This window comes from Gavialis gangeticus, unplaced genomic scaffold (assembly GCF_001723915.1).
Source record: "Gavialis gangeticus isolate Ggan-Ray unplaced genomic scaffold, GavGan_comp1, whole genome shotgun sequence".
NCBI classification, from domain to species: Eukaryota; Metazoa; Chordata; order Crocodylia; family Gavialidae; genus Gavialis; species Gavialis gangeticus.
The window spans coordinates 7,381,430-7,400,342 of NW_017729033.1; positions in this window are offsets into that span (position 1 = coordinate 7,381,430).

Here is an 18,913-nt window from a genome sequence, read left to right on the forward strand (position 1 = left end):
CCCCAGGAAGCAGCAGACTTCCCGGGCTAAGGGGTCAGAGAGGCAGATTGCCCCCTCAGTCCCCCTCAGGATGGAGTTACCCACAACAAACACTTTACGTTTTGTCTTGGGGAGAGCAGGAACAGTAACTGCAGGTGAGCCTGTGTTGCCTGTGGGAGCTAGCAACTCAGCAGGCTCTGCTGGAGCTGCAAGAGGTGTTGCTAAGCTCCGGCGGGGCAGAGGCCTTGGTGCGGCAGGCCTTAGGGCCCTTGACCACCTTGGTCCATGCCCCTGACTGGACAGACTGGACAGAGTGGGAGGTCCCAGAGTCCTCCTTTGTCCTGGAGGGAAACGGTGGTCTACCCACTGGCTCCTGGGGGAAAAGGGCCTGGCAGTAGGAGTCAATCTCCTGCTCATAGTCCCTGAGTCATGTAGTCTCTGAACTGTGACCTGGAGCTCCTCCAGCTGGCGTGCCAGAGACCCCAAAAGGGAGTAGACCCCACATGGGGACGTGGCCAGGCTCCAGGGCCCCAGAGCCTGAAAAAGGGACAGGCAGCCCCCGCAGCCAAAAGCCAGGGGTTCCGTCTGCATGGAGCCTGGAACCATGGGCTCCGTCTGGGTGGCAGTCTCTAAGGTGCCCGATGGGGGGGCTGCAGAGCCTGAGGGGACCCTCAGCATGCGATGCGTGCCCATCCATGTCATGCCTCTGGTAGGCTGGCTACAGCTGGGACTGACTACCCTAGTGGGTTCACAGGCAGGGTCTCAGGCCCTCCCGTGCCCCCTGCTGCGCAAACTGCGCATTAACTCACGCACTGGTGGACAGCGCGCCTGTTTGCACAGCCTGTTTGTGTGGCTCCGGTCACGTGGCTCCTCTCACCGCTCCGGACCCTAACTGTAAGTTCTTCAGAACTAGTTGCAGGTACTAGGGCTGTGTGAAATTTTGGCAGCCATTTCATTTCAGAGGTTTTTCAGCCCATTTTAGCACCCAAAACACTGAATCTAAATTGAAATGGAAGGATCTGAAACATCTCTGAAACTAAACAAAACCATCCAAAATGTTTCAGAAAATTTCAGAAAATTTTGGAGATGGACTTTCAGGGAAACAGAAACTAAGAAGAGGGAGGGGGAAGAGGGGTGGAAGGACTGCTCTGATATTGATGTCTGTAGCTGGCCAGTGTCTGCTATCTGTCCCTGAGGTCCTTTCTAATCCCAGTGCTCTGGGGGAGGGACAGCAGCCTGCTGCCGTCCCAAGCGCAGATCTGGAGGCCCACACCCTGCGGGAGGAGTCTGGCACAGCTATGCAGCCCACCCAGGGGGCGCAGGTCCCCAGATCTGCATGTGGGATGACAGCATGCTGCCGCTGCTGGCTGGGGCCAGTGGCAGCACTGGGTTCTTTCCAGCACTCGGTGCAGGCTGCCCGAAACAGACTCGGGGGTGGGTGCTAGACCCAGCCAACAGTGCCAGCATGCTGTCATTCCACATGCAGATCCAGGGGCCTGCACCCCCTGGGAAGAGCCATCCCGGGAGGCACAGACCCCTGGATCTGTGTGCAGGGCTGGGGTCAACGCCAGCACCTGAGTCTGCTTGGTGCATCCTGCGCCGAGTGCCGGGAAGACGGGTGCTGCCAGTGGCCCCTGTCAAGCCACTCCGCACCTGCACGATGTGACAACTGGTGTGTGGGTGCCAGGTGGGGGGGTGATCTCTGCTGCCCCCTGCTGCCCTGTACTACATGGGGAAGCTCTGCCATGAGCGCCTAGAGGCCCCAATTGCCGCTGGCTTCCTGGCGCTCAGCGCAGGGTGCTCTGAGCAAACTTGGGTGCTGGCCAGCAATAGGTTCTTTCCAGCACTCAGCCTGCACCCCCTGGGAGGAGTCCAGCACATCCCCGCAACCCTCCCAGGGGGCACAGGCCCCCGGATTTACGTGCGGGATTACAGCATGCTGCCATTGCTGGCAAGTGATATGAGTTTTGCTTTGAACAGATTGAGGTGCAGTTTCACACAAAGTCCTTGCACCTATCTCCTTGAAACTTGGCATACTTCCTGCCCTCCAAAGGGGCTACCATCCCTGAAATTTTCATCTTAATCAGGCAATAAATGACAAAGTTATAGGTATTTTAGTGATTCCCCATTATAGCCTATGGCCGAAACACCAAAACAACATTGAAACTCCAAAACAGATTCAGCTGAATCAAAACAGAGTAATGATCTGAAACACTAAAATGAATCACTGTCCCTCCAAAATGCCAAATCTGAAACTGAAACAAAACATAGCCGTTTTGCACAGCCCTACCAGGTAGCACCCTAGATGGTATTCGTCTGGATGTCGATGACCAGTTTTTCTACCATGACTCTACAGTTACAAGGAATGTTGATACGGATGCTGAGCTCACTAGTAAAATTGACAAAACAGCCAGGAACTTTGGTTTTTTGCAAGACAGAGCCTAGAACAACAACAAACTGTCAACGAAATTGAAAATCTGTATTTATGAGACAATATTTTTATCCCTTCTTCTATATGGCTCAGAAACATGGTCGACCTATGCCAAACATATGAAAAGACTAAATAGCTTTCCTATCAGATGCCTGTGTAAAATTCTTCATACAAGATGGCAAGACAGGGTGATAAATGAGGAAGTGTTAAATTGTGATGGTATGTCATTCATGGGAACATTGATTAGTAAGAAAAGACTTAGATGGCTTGATGATGTCTAGTGAATGCCGGATCACAGGATCCCAAAGAACGTACTGTACTCTGAAGCATGTGAAGGGTCTAGAAAGAGAGGCAGACCACTGTGCAGATTTTGGGACGCTTGCAGAGATGACTTGGCATCCTTTGGAAACTCTGTGGATGACTGGGAAAGGAGTGCAGAATGCTGCTTGGGTTGGCAGAGTCAAGTTTCAGATGGAGAGAGGCACTGCGAGGTGGACTGGATCAAGTTTTGTGATGATCGACATCAGAGGAGGAAAGAATCTGCTGCCTGGATTCAGAGCATTGATAGTAGGGCTGTGCAAAATTTCACCAGCTGTTTTGTTTCGACACGGTTTCGACTCATTTTGATCTCGAAACAGCAAAAGCGAAACAAAATGAAGGGCTTAAAAACAGCCTTGAAATGAAATAAGGGCAGTCAAAATGTTTTGAAAGCTTTGAAACCTTTCAAGTTTCTAACAATCCTGGCTGAGTTCCCCTCCCCAGTACTGTGATCCGGCTGGGGAAGGGAACTCAGCCCAGCTAGCACTGAGCCTGATCGGGAGGGGAACTCAGCTCAGCTGAGTTTCCTTCCCCAGCCCAGTCCTAGCTCTGGGGAGGGGAATTCAGCCAGGCTAAGTTCCCTTCCCAGCCTGATCAAAACAGCAAAATCATTTTGATGAATTGGAATGGAACAACGATTTTGAATCGAAACAAAACTTGAAACAAAACACTGTTCCATCAAAATGTTGAAACGGATGTTGAAGCGCAATGCTGCTGTTTCGCACAGCCCTAATTGCTAATGTGTGGGTGTGCCCTACCTGTGGGTGGCACTGTCACTCGTGCATTGAACTTAGCAGCCATCAAAGAACTCATCGGTGCATAAATCTTTCTCTGTAAAGGATGACAGTGCCAACTGAATACGGAGACTAGTGAAAAAAATGCCTCCACTACCGGTTCTGGCCTATGTTGAAAATCTCAGATGTTTGCTTAATTGTTTTAGCAAACAAGCCCACACATTTGCAAACACTTTATGATGAATAAGCTTAGGCTTACTCATAAGAATAGTTCATTTGATTTCTGTAGGGCTGCTCCCATGCTTAACATTAAGCACATGCGTAAGTGTTTAAAGGGCCAGGGACTTAATTGTTTTCTCTTCCAACTAAACTTCCAGAGGCATAAAGTAAAAACTGACAGACACTAGCCACACAATATTAAACCATTCAATATGTCTTGACAAGACAATGGAAGGGAGAAATTAATAGCTAGGAAAATAAATGGAAAAAAGTCTAAGCCAGGTGTTGTGTTTCTCAAGGGATGCATAAACCATCTTATTAGCATGGTAAAATACTTCCTGTCTTTCTCTCAAGATATTTATACCATGCTCATCTCAGGCATTATCCTATCATTTGATTTGAGAATTAGGGAGAAGACAAACACCTTCTGAAAGAAGAGGTAAGGTAATAAGGAAGAAGAAAGATGGTGTTACAGTTAAGATAGGAGACTCGGATTTTAGAGATCTCTTCAATTCCTAGTTCTGCTATAAAATTCCTCTGTGCCTTGGGGTAAGTTCTTCTATGTTTCAGTTCTCTGTCTGGAAAGTAATAGCATATAAAAATGAGTATTTGAGCTGTAGGTAGCACAAGGCTGATCCCAATGAAATCAAAAGAAAATTTCCCACTAATTTCCTTGAAATCTATTTAACTATCATAAGGCTTTATGCTGCCAGGGTTAGAGCTTTTCCACTTAAAATCCATAGTAATATTAAAGTCTACCATGCATATATGGTATCTCTGGCTCTCCTACCATTTGACAAGCTAAAATTATGGTTGGTTCCTTCTTTAATGCATAATTTATGTCGATAATATATCTAGAGGGAAGACTGGCAGGTCCAAATTGAGGATAAAGGAGATCATGAAGTCACTTGCTGTTTGGATATACTATGCATTTTAGTGGAAGCACAAAAAATTCAGTAGAAACAGCAACACAGTTTGCCAGCATAAGCCTTGAAGAGTGAGAAAATTTCTGTGCATGTAAGGCAATGTGAAATTAAAAAAAAAAATCCATCTCCTTGCATCACGATGTGATGAGGGTCTTTCATGCCACTGCTCTAAACTTTTTCAGCCTCACATTTTTCACCTAGAAAAATGCCAAATAGTCAAAAATTTCATGTCCCCCCCCACTCCCTCCCCACCCCAGAAACTTGTTAGCTTTGATTTAAAAAATAATAGTTGGAAAGTTTCTGGGGTCTCATATGTAATGTAGAGAGAAAAGGAGAAAAATAACAATTTTTTCTCCTGTACAGCTAAAACAAGGTGGAAAATAGGAAAAATTTCTAAAAGTCTCAAGATATTTATACCATGCTTATCTCAGGGGTATAGGTTGTTGCCATGTTGGTCTAAGGACATAAACAGGCAAGATTCTTTGGTTAGATGTGATCTCTTGTATTTGACCAATTGAAGTAGTTGGAAAAATTCTTCTTAGCAAGCTTTCGGGTATAAATACCCTTTGTCAGGCTGAGGATGCATCTGCAGTTGGTGCACGCTCTTCATCCCCTCCAGGAAGAGCACACACCGACTGCAGATGCTTCCTCAGCCTGACAAAGGGAATTTATACCCGAAAGCTTGCTAAGAAGAATTTTTCCAACTATTTTGGTTGATCTAATAAAAGACAAGATTTACCCAAAGAACCTTGTCTGCCTACACTCATCTCAGGCATTATCCTATCATTTAATTTGAGAATTAGGGAAAAGACAAACAACCTCTAGTCTAAATCAAGACCTGGTATAAATATCTTGAAACAAGCAATCCGTTTGGCCAAAAATGTCATGGTTTTGGACACACAGTCCAGTCTGAGACAGGAGAAAACAGGGACTCTAGTCCTGAGGAGAAAAATAACATGTTGTAACAGAATTAAAGACTGTATCATTATACCAGTACACAATTAATGGAGGCCTCACTGACGGTCTTAATTCTGGCATTTCCTAACTTTTGAATACTTGACTTTATTTCCTTAATGTTCTATTGCTTTAGTTCTGTGCCTGCAAAACCAATCTATCTGGAAAGTTTCTCATTAACAGATGTTTCTAAGCATGTATACAAAATCAGCCATTATTTTGTTGTGCTATGTGAAGCAATAGTCTGGGGTTTGAGGGTTTTTTTTCCTTTGTTTTCTTTTATGTATTTATTTTGCAATTGCAAAGTGAAATATTGCCCTCAGGACAGGAAAAGTCACCTCAGTTTTACAGTAAGAGTCTCAGACTTTAGCTCCAGGCATTGCATCGGAATCCCAGTAACCTTTTATACCTGGGGCAATATTTTACCATGATTTCCATCAGCAGTCACTATTTATAGGCTAGAAGGGAATAGGCACAGTGTGGCATGTTATGCACATCTGGGGTTTTGTTTTCTTGCTCGTGGAAAGACCTTGAGGTTTGCTCTTCATCCAGTCGGGTTTATTTTACACCCTGAACATGCATACACACAAAGCTTTTGGATAACAATTTGAGATAATGCACTTTAAGAGGCGTTTCCAGCATTGATGCTACTGCTATTAAGACTACCAGTAGAAGGCATGTAAAACACTGAACCAATTTTTGCTGCTCGCTGTGTGGTTGGTAAGAATCCAAATCTAATCCATTAAAATCAATGGGCTGCACCTACTCAAGATCGACATTTAATTGCAAGAAAAAAATTGGCCTACTGTGTACATCTGCTGCTACATTATATATGTGGAAGCCTAATGAAGCACACCATACTGTATACCCCTGACTTCAGTAAACACACAGTAAACACACTGATAGTGGTATATATGTTATCAAACCAGAGCCAAAATCAGGGAGTATAGGAAGGGAACATGCATCTCCAGTTTCTTGTCTTCTGCTGGGCCCATATCTTCCCTTTTCTTGGATGCCCAGAGGGCCACACTGAAGAGGACATCTAGAGAGGGATGGGTGTAATACCTAACCTATGACTTTGTAGTTTGAACACTTTCGTGTGACTCTGGTGATGTAGGTTCAATACCCTACATTGGAGAGGAGTTTCCAGAAGCTGTGCCTCCTGCTTCATGCATAAGTGCCCTAAACACTAAGCTATAAAGCTAAAACATGGGAGAGCCCTTCCTCCTCCTCCATTTTGTGTCCAGCGGATATGGGTGTGGAGGCTGATCCTGTCTTGCCACAGCACAGAATTAGAATCCAAAACTGTGTGCAAGCGCCAAAAACGGCTGCTATGTAGCTGCGTACATGCCGTTTAGGTGTATAAAGTGAAATGAGATTTAGCACTCAGCAGTGAAAGAGAATCCCATCCAAAGCGCCCAGGGACACTAAGCAACTTCTTCCTCCTCTCCTCATGAGTCCAATCTAAATTTAGTCTACATGAGAGTACATCACCCAATCTCTACACAAGGAAAAAAATCCTAGGCTACCTTTCCCTGACTGTCAGAAGATATTCTGCTAAGCTCAATACTAAGCAGAACGGAGTGAGCTCGATCTCTCTCTTGCTTTATCTAAGAAAAATGGCTGGCACAAGTAAAGTAGTATGCAAACTGGGGATTACAGGACACTTAATGAAATAAATTGCTTTTTGCCTCTTAAGAGCCATGTTCTCTTGGGCTACATAGATCCTAGATGCTCTTTAAAAACAGAAGCTGGGGGTGGGGACAGGATCCATGTCCTCTAAACTTTCTCTTTGTGCTGTCTCCCTGCTGTGTCTTACACTTATGGGTGGGACACCCATTGGCAACTCAGGCCTCAGCTATTCAAGACCTCCTGAGGAAACTTGAAGCGGTTCTCCCAGCTCTTGCAGGACTCCTGCCCATGGGGATGCACCTCCATTTCTCACTTTACCTTCTGCAAATGGAGGTTTTCTTCCTTTACAAAACTGCTACCAGACTCAAATTCAATGAAGAGCACCCTGAGATCAGCAGATGGAAGGTAATAAAGGGGTGCTGTGGAAAGACACGTAGGGTGCATCTACAAGAGACGTTTCCTGTAGTGCTGCCTAATTAGCTTTGCAGTAAAATGTCACCATCTACACATGCAGTTCTGTTAGGACAGACTAAACTAATTAACTCTGCCACAGGATAGTACCTGTAAATACATGCACTACTGGCAGCAGAGCTTTTTACTCTGCCACAACACATGTGTAGACAATGATGAGGTTGGCTGGGGTACAAGGGTATTTCAGTGTGGAAGCTGCCGGCCAGCTAGCCCTGCACTGGAGCAGCCTCATGCTCCAGCCAGCCCCTCCGCAGGCTGGCAGGTTGATCCCTGGCACCCCTGCCTGCTGGGGCTGCTCCAGCCCTGCTCAACATGCTGCGGTCCCAAACACATGTATAAATGCAGTGCCTGGGAACAATTAACTCCAGCATGATATGCGCCAGAGTTTATTGCTTTGCCTTAAAAGCACATGTAGACGTGCCCGCAAAGTGCTAATGTTATCTTTGCTACATAAGGAAAGAACAGGCCTGTCTCACACCAGGGAGGGTCAGGAGCAATGTGCTGGACCGGTACCTACCACAGTGCTTTCCACATTCATGCCTGGGACTCTTAGGGGCTGCCATAGCACTCAGTCAGTGGGGCTCCAGGAATGTAAAACTTACATGAGAGGATAATTGGGCCTCATATATTTTTCTCTTTTCTTTTTTGCTAATTATCCCAGACTGGCCTTCCATAAATGTCTAGTAACTAGAATTGCAGGGCAAGCATTAATTTTACATAAGAACATGTACTTTTACTATCTGGATTGAACATTTTTATAGCTGCAATTATGATAATAGCAACACTTTGCGTCTGTATTGTGCCTTCCATCCAAAAAAGACCTTGTTGTGCTCAAATATGCCTCATAAGACCCCTGAGAGACAGTTAAGTATTGTTATCCTTATTTTACACATAGGGCATCTAAGCCAAGGAGAAATAAAGGGGGAAAGCATTCAGTCAGTCATTGACAGAGCTGGAAATACAACGGAGGCATCCCAGAGCCCCTGTCTGTAAACACGAAGCCACAGACTCAGAAAAGCATTGGTATGTGGGAGACTGAATGTCATTTAGCTCTGAAATGAGAGATACGTCCCTTTATAAGGGCAAGCATGGTTGTTTGTTCACGTTGTCCATGGCAACTGTAACTTCCCTTGTCATGATAGTAGATACAGTTGCAAAAGGTTTTTGCTATCCAGTGAACGGGAAAATTGCTCTTTGAAATCTAACTAACGGTCTCCCACCATGGCAGTTTAGTGTGGCTATAGGTGCCTATATATGCATAAAAAATGGCAGGTATATAGATTCAGATGTGCCCTCCATAAAACGCAGTCTATCAGCATTCACTTATTTAGTTATGCTCACCATTGAGAAGGATGCCAATGCAGTATTAATGGTATTTAAAGGATATAGATGCTAGTGCAGTGCTCAACTCCACTGGGTTTCAAGGAAAGCAAGGGACCTAACAAGCAGCTGTTCCTTTGAAAATCTCCCCCCATAAGGCTTAGCATTTTTAGATCAATTTGCATCCATATAACTCTGCATTTTACAATGGAAGCCATTACCTACATTTTGTAGGTGCTGAAGCCGAAGTCCAGAGTCATGTCACAAGACAGTGGAAGACTCAGGAATATAACGTAGATCCCTGAAATCCCAGCCAGTTTGATGCAGTGGAATATTTCCCTTTCCTCCTTGCAAAGCCACAAGTTGCACATCTGTCTCAAGATGCAAAAAAGTTCAGCCTAGGGAGGAATATGCCCATTTTAAGTGCAAAACCAACACACTGGAGCTATCTGGTATGTGGGTTACACTTTATATTGTCTTCTGTTCTAAGAGGGGCTTTTGGCTCCACTGGCTTTCTCCATTTTAAGCATAGTGCAACTCTTTCAAAGGTGAGACAAGGTGATCAGAAAGGTCCCTTCAGGCTTTAAAAACCAATAAACAAATAGATTTTTTTTAGGATGGAAGAAAAACTGTTACTGTATATAAGCACATTTCTCTGCCTATTTTCTTCTAGGCTCTTTCCCTTTTTTCTTATTTATCTATACACAGCAACAACTTGGTTTCTGAAGCCACGGGAACCAGACACAGGGTAGCAGCAAGTCTGTGTGGCAGCTCTCCAGACGACATGCTTTCTATTTCCAGACATGTGCACTAGCTGTCAAATCCCATCTTGCTTTTATTGAATCTGGTTCTCTATCAGGCTGATTCTGTCTCCCAAGCTTTTGTGTCTTCCAGCTGGGCATCTTTAAAACTGTGATTTGCAAAACATTAAAGCTGCCACATAAATAAATCACTGCCTGGAGAGTGAGTCATCATTAGTTAATATAAAACTGTTATTAAATCCATACTAAACAAGAGGTGGATTTTGGCAAAGCAGAGCTTTGTGCCACCAGAACAACTTTACAGTTTTTTTCTGCTCCCTACCACTGGGTGGACCATAGGTTTTTCTCCATTCCTTAATTCTGGGTCTTCCTTCATAAGAATGTGGCCCAAGGCTATCCCAACGGGCAACAGAGACATCTGTTCTGCCACGGTTCACGGTTCTGGTTTGGAATCAGTATTGGATTTGATTTTCCTATGACTTTGGGGCACAAGTCCAAAAAAATCCATGGATTTTCCCCTGAGGCAGTGGCTGGACTTATGAGTAGTGTACGGGAAAGATCAAGATGAATAGGGGGTACTATGTAGCTGTATCCCCTAACAATGGCCAATACTTGGCTTACACAGGTTCTCCCTAAATCGTTCCCATCAGGGACCTGCTCTAGATTCAGCTGCTAGACTCTGGAAGTGTACAACTCTGCTGCCCGCCTCCTCGCGCACACATGCCAGCAGGACTACATCAAGCCCATCCTCAGGGAGGTGGCTTTCCCCCGCCTCCTTTCATGTCATGCTTCTATTCCTAAGTAACTTTGATATATTTTTCAAGCCCTGCACTGATGATGCATTCAGCCCCATCTCAAAGGCCTTCTCAATCTCTAATCCCCTCGCCACTCCCATTGTCCTGCGTTCCACACTGCTGGCTCCCAGTCCCAGCACTGCCGGCGGGCCGGCTTCCCATCAGTGGCTCCAGTCAGCTCAAGCAGCCACCCCATGACTCTCTGCCTGCAGTGCGGATGTGGTAAAGCCGCCCCAAGACAAAAGCAATGCAGCCAGCATAGCACTCTCATTTCCAGCTCTTTATTCAAGGCTCTCCACTTGAAGACGCCGGTGTCGTTATAAATCCCACTGCATTTTGACACAGGGCATGGGGAAGAGTTTTTGAAGACTATTCTCTGTTCTGGCAGACAGACTTCCCATCACCTGAAATGATATTGAGACATTTTCTTTAGCATCACCTCGATATTTGTGTTCCCCCCCGCTTCTTTGTATGAAAGGGCTGTGCTTTATTTTACATTTTCAGTAGCATTTTTAAGGGTTTGAATCCCTGCTAAGTAATGTTATACACCTATGCATTATTCTTTACATGCAGAATCCGTGGTACAGATCTTCCGAGGTCCCTTCCAGCCCTAATGTCTATGAAATCTATTAAATCTATGAGAAGTTGATGTGGTACATAGGTGTAGCTCCTAAGGCAAAATAGCTTGAGCTAGAAGGGATTTGCCCTGTCTTTTTAGGCACATGGACAGCTCGTAGCACATTTTAAGAATCATGACTTGCTTAATGGAACTAACGAATGGTGATTAAATAGCTGACTGTTTTCATTGATCCACACTTATACTTCATTTGCAGCCTGTCCAAATCTGCAGGCACAGGTTTAAGACCAGCAGACTTTGACCTTGGAGCCTAAATATGAATCTTTTTATAAGAACCTTACTCTGTGTTATCACCATAGACAGGAATGTTACTGAAAGCAAGGCCAACTGAAGTGCAGGGAGGCTGGTCTTCTGGTTAAGTTATGTTGAGATTCAGGAGATCTGGGCTCAGCTTTTGTGTGCTCTTAACCCAGTCATCTCTCTGTACTTCCTCTCCCACCCTTTGACTCAGCTCTTAGCTCTTCACAGCCAGCTCTATCTCAACTGCTATGTGTTTATGCTAGATCTAGCATCATGAGGACCTGATCTTAATTGGGACTTCTAGGCATTTCTGTACATCGTACCATAAGGTGGCCAATTACTGACTGCCCTAATTACAATCCAGGACTCCTGATTTATACTTTCCTTTCTGAAGCCTCCAAGCTGAAAACTGGGGGAAGTCCTAACTCCTGGAAGACTGAGTTAAAATGGGACGTAAAGGAGAGCTGTCCCTTGCCGTGAAGGGGAGAACTCAGGAAAAAATATAGTAGTATGCAACTTGTCCATGAAGGACAGTTGACAGGAACAGTTGTATTTGAGATGTAATGCTGACTTCAGCAAGTCTAATTCCCAATCATGGGTGGTTTTGTCATGAGAGGGACTGCCGAGCAAAGCTGTAAATGGCTGGTTTATTCTTTTATGGCTCCTGAAGATGCCAACTAGATGGCAGAGGTCCTGTCTCCCTTGCCCTCCAGCCTTTCCCTTTCTTTGGTGAGGAGCCAGCACAGAAAGCCTGTTTACTCTCAGCAAAGAAATCTCCTGTTAAAGGAAGTGGAAAAGGGTAAATAATTACCAGCCCCTTTTTTTTTTCCAACATCATTTAGGCTGAATTATTTGCCACTGGAGAAGATAATCATCTTAATGGGATATTTTTGTCTCATTTCTGGAATTAGGAAATGTAGCGTGTCTTGAGAAAAGAAAAACTTTAATCCCACCCAAAACAAATAGGGAAATAAAGCTATCAACAGGGTATATGCATAAAAACTAATAACGATTATTCCTATGAATAAAATTACTTGCTGTCAACAATGCATACTTAATTAAGCTCATGGCATTGCTCACAAGTACTAGGAAGGCCTCGGCTGAATCCTAGTTTCGATACTACTATTCTCTTTCCTGAGTCCTCCTTGCAGGCACTCTTCCCTTCTTGCACTAAACTGGTGTGTAGTTGGCCACATGGCTTTTGAGTATATATGTGCATTTCTTTTCACATTGGGGGTATGGACATTTCTGTAATGGATCTCATCACCAAGTATATAAACTGCATTTTCCATACTCTGCTCTCTAGTCTGTTCCTCTCCCATAGGCTGCTTCTAACCTGCAGTAACTGGGTTTCCAGCAGCCAGGGTATTACTTTGAAAAACAAGCAAATATAATTTACAAGGATTTTTCTGCATTTTCCCTTCATGTGGATGCTTTTTATTTTATTTAATTTTGTTTTTTTCATCCATGTTTGGTGGGGGGGGGACAGGCACTATAGTAATACAATTAATAATAAAGATTTATAGCCCTGACCTCTGCTTTGGTCTTAAAATTAAAGTTGTTATGGTCCTCTTGTGTTAGAGGGGGAGAGGATCAGAGAGGGAAAGGCACTTCGATGAATGCACCTTTCAACCATATTCCCCTTTATGCATCTAGAGGAAAACTAGTCCCCACCTGTGGACATCTATTGAAAGAATAGAATAAATAATTAGAATAATCTTCCCCTTCATGTGGATGTTTTTTATTTTATTTTATTTTAGTGCAAAACGAATGTGGTCTGAGGGGCAGGGTAAACATTTTGTTTTTATTCTGGAGCATGTCTCCCTTCCCATCAGAATATGGAGACTGTCTGCTTCTTCACAGGTAATCAAACCTTCCTCCAAGTCTTAAAATCTCTGTGATCTCAGACCTAACATGCATGGACTTGCTTCATGATGAACAAGCTATTTTTTTTTAAAGGATTCTCTTAAGTTTTACTTCTAGTTCACCCATTCTTCTGAAATCAGTATAACTGAACTAACAGCAACCAGGATACTTGGCCTTTGGCTTTCCATCCCTGGCAGGAATGGAGAAAAGCCTCAGAATATAAACTGACTGATTTTAACTTGTTTCCCTACCTTTGAGTAACAGTCAGTGTTAGAGAGCCTCACCTCTCCTATATGTTATGGCACTATCCAAAAATTAGGAGCTTCTGGAAAAAAAGGATGCTTAGCACTTCTTTTGTTCTGGCTATAAATAGTTTATAGAGGGCTCATCAGTTTACAGGTTATTCTCCCTGTGAATAGCTGTTTTCTGCTTGCTGATAAAAAAAAAAGACAATTCTAGGGACACAATTTCAGCTGGTGCAAACTGTTATATAATGGGGCTAGGCTGCTTTATACTACCTGATGACCTGAAGTGACAATTGATTGTTTAACACAACAGATCTTGAAACAAAGTGCATGGAAAAGTACTATTATATAATATTTGCTTTTGAATTAGAGTTATGCAAGTTCAATTTATATTCAGGTAGGAACCCTCTAAAAAGGGTCTTCTGTGCTAGGTGCAAAAGGCATATGCAATAAAGACAGATCCCATTCCACAGAACTGATAAGGTATGATGAACCTCAAAAGCACAACCTTGTTTTACCATGAGATTACATATTTGCTTGATAAATTCATGCAATACACAATCGACACTTGAAATGGATTAAACAGTGGTTACAGGACAGATCTCAAAATGTAATGATAAATAGGGAATTACCATTGAAGGGGTATGTTTTCAGCTGGTTTCTGCAAAAAAATAGTTTTTGGCCCACCTTATGTAAACTTTTTATCAAGGATTTGGAAATAAACACAAAGGGTAGATCATAGTCCACCAGTCAGATGCCTAAAAAGATTTTTGTACCTAACTGCAATCTCATTCCACCCTATGCAAGCCCCTGAATAAACATGATTGCAAAACACTGGGTGTGTCCTCACTGCTTTTTGTAAAGTGATTTTAAGGTTAAAATGCTGGCGCATTACAAAAGTAGATGGATTAACAGTTTTTCAGGGACTTGCGCAGAATGGAATAGGATCAAACTTTGGCCACAAACAGATGTCACTTTTATCCTGGGATTAAATTATTTTATCCCAGGACAAAGTGCAATTGTTCAGGCATTTATGTCTGCTGTCCTGGCTGAGTCCTAACAAGGCTCATGTGGTAAAACATAATAACAGTTCAGACCCACAAATAAGGCAATCATGGAAGACAATTATCCTCAACTAAGAGGGATTGCAGATGATGACCAAGGTTGCCTATACACATGCTCTGAAGTGTTCTAATTAGAACAAGTCAGAGAGGACTTGATTCATTTAATTAGAATGCTCCAGCATGCTGCAGCATCTTGTGCATTCAATGTCTCATCTTTCAAAATGGCGGCAGGGGCACTTTAACTAAAACTTATCCAGTGAGTTGTAGATAAAGTGCCCTTGCAGCCATTTTGAAGCACAGGATGATGAATACATGTGACACTGCAGCAATTTAATTAGAGCTGTCCAGAAGCTGTTCTAACTAAAATGCTCCCCCTTTTCCACCCACCCTGGAACCTGTATAGAAGCCCTAACAGTTTATTCCAGGATGTTGCAAAGTGCATCTGAACTGTTATCCCAGAATTGCATCATTGACATCAATGGAAGAAAAGCAGCAGTGCATTTAACCAGTCACTAAACCCTGATTAGAAATGTTATGTGTGTACAGATCAATTCCAGGATATTTTCTGTTCTGGGACTAACATAGATACAATTTGTCTAGGGAGAAATGCAACATCTATTCCTAGACTATGGCACCTAATAGGTAGAATAGGATATGGCTCCCAAATCATTACTTATAACATTTGCAGATGAGGTTAACTCTGGAAGGATTTGGGGAGGGGGGGGTTGTTTTGTTTGTTGTAGTTGTTTGGGTTTTTTTGTTTTGTTTTTTCCCTAAAAGATGCACCTCAGTGAACCCACCATAGCAACTAGACCTGAAACAGCCATTAATGCAAGGGAGCCATATGCCCTGTGTTATGTAGCAGTTGAGACTTGATGATCATGGGGGCCCCTTCTGCTTTATAAATCTATGAATGAATAGATCTCAATTGCAAAGCCATTCTCAGTCAGCTTCTTGCTAGTGATGGTCTTGAAGATGAAGAGATTGGCCAGTGTAGTGGAACAAAAATGGGGACAGTTAGACTCATGTCATTGGAGGTGGATGGTGGAGATCTGGATAACATGTCTTCTCTCTGACTCCCAAATCTGTTTCTTTTCCATTTCCTTTGGCTTGTTTCTGTCTCCTCATTCCTTTCCTTCCAGTGTTCTGAGTATATCCATACAGCCCCAAGCAGTGAACACAGGTAAATGACATGATTGTTACTGTCCTTAAAATAATGTCAAAAACAAAATCAAAGATTTATTTTTGATTGAAAAAAGCAACTTTTTTATTAAAATAATATTTTAAGGGGGGGAGATTATTAATGTCCTTCTTTGGGGGGGTTTCCAATCATAATATTAAAAAATGCAATTAAAGGAATTAGAGGGAGAGGCTGAGAGGGATCTGCGGAGGAAACAAAATGGCAGAGAAATAATTTGTGACTGAAAAAAGGAGAGCCCTCCAAGTAAGGCTTACAAGTAAAAAGAGTCTGAGTGAGAAAAGAGAAGAGAGGAAGAAATTATACTTTCATAGTTTCATAGTTGGTAGGATCAGAAGGGACCTGAGCAAATCATCAAGTCCGACCCCCTGCCATGGGTAAGAAGGAAAGTTGGGGTCAAACAATCCTGGCAAGGTAAATATCTAGCCTCCTTTTGAAGACCCCCAGGGTAGGAGCCAGCACCACTTCCCTTGGACAAGGTACGGCTGGCCTTCCTGACCGTGTCCCCACATTGGCGGCCCATGTTCATTTTGGAATCAATAATGACTCCAAGATCCTTTTCTGCCTCTGTGCTGACTAGAAGGGAGTTCCCCAGCCTGTAGGTATGCTGCTGGTTCTTCCTCCCCAGGTGCAGCACCTTGCACTTGTCAGTATTGAATCCCATCCTGTTCTTATCTGCCCATCCCTGTAACCTGTCTAGATCTAGTTGTAGCCTGTCCCTCTTCTCCAGCATGCCCACTTCTCCCCAAATCTTAGTGTCATCCACGAATTGGAACAAGGTGCTTTTCATCCCCTCGTCCAAGTCGCTGATGAAGATGTTGAACAGTATGGGCCCGAGGACTGAGCCCTGGGGCACCCCACTGCCTGTATCCCTCCAGGTTGAAAAAGACCCATCCACCACCACTCTCTGGGTGCAGCCCTCCAGCCAATTTATGACCCATCTGACTGTGTAGGTATCGACGTCACAGTCGCCTAATTTTTTAATGAGAATGAGGTGAGACACAGTGTCAAAGACCTTCCTAAATTAAGGGGAACATCTTTAATAAAGAAAGAGAGAGGCTGCATTCCCCGCTTAGGTGACAGGCAGGGTGGGCAGGCAAGAGCACTGGTGCCCCCCACTGCGAGAGCCACCTGGGGAGTGGGAGCACTGCGATCGACTGTAGGGGGATGCCCCTTCCTCTCTGTTGGTGAGATTGGCCATGGGGGGACTCCCCCTGGTCACTGACCAGTTTCTGGGGGGGAACATGCCCCCCTCATGACTAAAGTGGCACCAGTCGCTCATGCTTAGCACAGGTTATTTGTCTGTGGGTAGCAATAACAGTTTCCTGAGCTGGAGCTCAGGCATATACAGATAATATGGCATGCCTTAATATGGTGCTGCTGTGGGCTGTATTGCCACATATTCACTGTATTAGGAGCAAGAGCCATGTTGCAGTGGGGGTCAGGAGATGGAGGGAGTGAGAGGTCGTGAAACGGAACAGGTATTTGCAGAGCACTAGAGATTCTCTTCTTCAAACCGAAGGCATTCGGGCTGTGGCAAGAATTGCTGAGTGAATTGCACTGCACAGTTTATGCAGGAGGTCAGCTGGATAAAGAAAATGCTTCCTCCTGGCCTATCTCTGAGTTCCGGAGTGCAGGGGAAGTGAGGCCAGTGAGGCAGCCTTAGTAGGGCTGGGGGATTATATAGCTGTTTTCTTACCACTTCATTGATTTCTTATTTGCAAAGTGGTTTTATGTGGCTGGGTTCAATCATCCTCCCTTACCTCCCTCTCACACTTCTCCTGTCGCTGGCCCAACCAGCAGCTCTGAGCATTCCTTTCACTTCAGCAGCACTGCTTTCAGCACACCCTTCACTTCCCCTATTTTATATTCCAGCTTGAATTTTCTTTTATAAAAATTAAAAGCGGCAACAAAAACTCCATGGACAAACCCTATTGAAAGCTGTCACTGTGCCAAAAGCTTCTGCTTAAATCCACTTATATGGAACCCTGCTTCCTCTCTTAACATTGTTGCTCTGTGACTGCTGCTGTCTGCCTTAAATCCATTTCCCTTGGTGACTTTCTGGCTGTTAGTTGGTTATTAGAAGAGTAAGAAGAATTAGCAAGCAGAAGAGGCAGGGATCAGGAGAGAAGCAGATGCTGATGGATACAGGGAGGGAGCCCTGTGATATGTTGATTCAAAAATCTAAGACACTGCTAATATCTAATTCAGCTGGCTGAGAGTAGTGCTATGGTCTTTTTATGTGGCCCTGGCTAGAGGTGGCCAAAGACTCGCATGATGTCTACACAGGTTTCACTGTAAAAGAGGCAAAACATAAGGAAAAAGTTTCTTCAAAGTTTCTTCAAAGTTGCTAACTATGGCTCAGACAGAAGGGCAGTGCTTGGGAAAGGGAGCCCAGAGTGTGTGAAAACTATGAATGAAGCAAGCGTTTGGCCCCCAGTTCCTTCAGATCCTGAGGACTGTGGAAGGTACAAGAAATTCACAGTTTAGAAGACCTCTGCTCCAAGGCAGCAGTCCCAGGGCCCCCAAAACGAGACCCTGACATCCTCAAGATACAGACGTCTGATTGCTTTGGGAGGGAGAGCGGAAGAGAAAAGTACAGAAAGACATTCACACAGCTCCTTGGTCAGGGAATGCTCTTGCTGCTTCAAGTAACCCATCTAGTATAGACATGGAGACATAATAGGAGATCTTCTATACACAGATCTGCAAAAGGCAGTGTGTCATGATGAATTTAATGGCCAGAACCGTAGCTGGCACAAATTGACATATCCTCATTAAACATAGGCACCAACTTCGGTTTTTATCAGTGGGTGCTTGCAGACATAACCTCCCTCCCCACCAAAAATAGTTCTTTACTTTAAACTTGGTGCAGAAACCATGCATGCCCAGAAGCTGCTCCGTGTTACTTTAACTTGGCTCTGCAGTGTCTACAAAGATGGAGCACTTTAGCAGGGCTTTTTTAGCGCTTTTACCTCATATCCAATTCAATCAGCTTTAGCTAAAAGTGTCAAAAAGATGGAGCTGAAGTGCCCAATCTTTACTTCAATCTGCAGAGCCGGGTTGAAGTAACGTGCTGCTTCTTCCGGCAAAGTGCGGTTTTTGGGCGGGGGGGGGGGGGGTT